Source organism: Ipomoea nil, unplaced genomic scaffold (genome assembly GCF_001879475.1).
Source record: "Ipomoea nil cultivar Tokyo-kokei standard unplaced genomic scaffold, Asagao_1.1 scaffold1101, whole genome shotgun sequence".
In the NCBI taxonomy this organism is placed as follows: Eukaryota; Viridiplantae; Streptophyta; class Magnoliopsida; order Solanales; family Convolvulaceae; genus Ipomoea; species Ipomoea nil.
In genome coordinates, this window is record NW_017617529.1 from 419,390 (window position 1) to 421,889 (window position 2,500).

The window sequence follows — 2,500 nt, forward strand, 5'->3', positions numbered from 1 at the left end:
ATGGCATTAATTACACGTTGTGTAACATCTGAAACACCAACCCCATTAACAGAATTAAATTCAAAATTCAAAACTGGAGTTAATGGACTGTTGGCCTTCAGCCTCACCAAGTTTCGGCTCGGTCTAGCTTGTGTTGTGTTGGTTGGAAAATGATACCGAAAGTTGGCATAACTTAAGCCTGTTCGATCTCGTTTCTAGATGGAATTTGATTTGCACCCAACTTCCCCCCCCCCCCCCCCCCGCGCGAGAGAGCCTCTATGCTATACAATTCTACAAGCTCCAAAAGAGCTCTTGTATAAAAGGGGGTCAAATCCTCTTTCCAAACCAATGTGGGACAAAAGCTCACTTTTTCCCTTCATTTTCCAACTCAAATGGGTCTACTTTGAGAATCAATATCTCATTCACCCATTATCCGTTTTGAGCGTACAATATATCAATCTCTTCGTCTCACTACGAAGAACTCGAATCCACATTGACCCGACCCAAATTGGAAGTGGATCTCACTGATAATTGTACCACAAAATAGCCACTTAAAATGCTATTTTTCCAACAAACCCCCACATGAATGAAAAATTGATTTTCAGGATATTTTGAAATCGGAAACAACTGTGTTCAAACGGTCGATCCCTGCATAGGATAGGTAGGGAGTCACTATACCCTTTGAACCTTCCCTTGTGAAGATATGTTTACTCTACTGGCTGTACGGTAGAACGCGATGTCTTTGAACCGACTGCCGTTTGTGTAGATGATGACATACCTCACACAGAAACCTCCCAACCATGCTCTGTTTTCATGAGTGTGCCCATTTTGGCCGTGGGTCACCGTTCCTGGTTCTGCGAGAGTTTCTAAAGAATTGTGCCCAACAATTCTCCTTTGAAGCGACCCTCACTTCTCTCTTACATAGGTGATTCTTTCTCGAGTATCCCGCTGACTCAAGAATCATTAAAGCATCAACATGCTAGCATCGTGCGGGAGTCACTGTTTCTAACGAGGAGTGGTAGGGAGTCCGAGACCCCCACAATGACATGCTCCGTTCCATAATTTAGTTGTCCCATTGAACCTAGGTGCTAGCTAGGTTGGGTATCCACTATAGAACTTTTAGTCCAAGGGCTTTAGACCCATTCCTCGTTCCAACTTCTCAACAACCATTTGCTTACCTCGGGTTAGCGAGTTAGCGGCCGCTACGTTATCTTTTGACATCAGGTAGTCAATAGAGATAACCCCTATTGTGAGAAATTGTTTAATGGTATTATGTCTATGACTCATAAGTCTAGACTTACCATTGCACATCTAACTCTGTACTTAACCAATTTTGGCTTGACTATCACAACGCACACAATTGGAGGTACGATTTTATCTCTAGGAACATTCTCGAAAAAATGGCATAGCCATTCGGCCTACTTGCTCGCGATACGAGTATAAGGCTCTCAGCTTTGATCCCGTCATAGATCTTAACTATCACAAATCGTTTCGAGAATTTTCATTCAACCAACTGCACTGGCCTACGAAAACACGTAGCCTTTAATGGACTTAGCGTCATTTGATATACGTGCTATACTATCCAAGTACAGCTAGATATCCCACGTAGTGCAGTCCAAAGTCACGAGCATACCTTAAGTATCTCATAACTCTCACTATTGCCTTCTAGTGCGCATCACTAGGGTTACTCAGATGTCTACCGAGTTCGTTAACCGCAAAGGCAATATCCGGTCTAGTACAACCCATTTGATACAATTAAACTACCAATAATCTGAATGTATTCTCCATGAGAAGTACAATCCCTGTGATTATTGCTAGTTGTACGTTAGTATCTAACGGTGTCCAAACCACTTGATTATCATCCTTTACAAGGATTCAATCAACACAATGAGATTGGCTTAACACGAGACCATATGGTCTTCTCACGATTTTAATCTCGAAGATTAAGACTGCCAAACTCACACCTCTCATGTCAAATCTCAATTTTAACATGTTTCTGCTAGAATTGATCATTACTACCCATGTTGAGTTTATCGTGTATAAACAAACAGTGATGTCGTCGTCTATCGTACGCAAAACGTAGACACACTTTTGACTTTCGTTTATACTAAACTCGTTGGTCATCACTGCATGATCAAAACCTCACATGCCAAACACTAAGGTAATTGTTTCGAACAATACAATGATCTCACTAATTACACACTTTCTTTTCACATCGTGGAACCACAAACCCTCAGGTCATTCCATGTATACTAAGAAAGCGACATATCCATTTTGTAACATACCGAAAGTTGGCATAACTTAGCCCGCAAGGCCAGCCAATTTCCGAACGACATTCGTGCCCGCGCGCACGAGCTCGTGCTTGAATCAAGCCTGTTCGATCGCGAGAGAGCATCTATGCTATACAATTCTACAAGCTCCAAAAGAGCTCTTGTATAAAAGGGGAGTCAAATCCTCTTTCTAAACCAATGTGGGACAAAAGCTCACTTTTTCCCTTCATTTTCCAACTCAAATGGGTCTA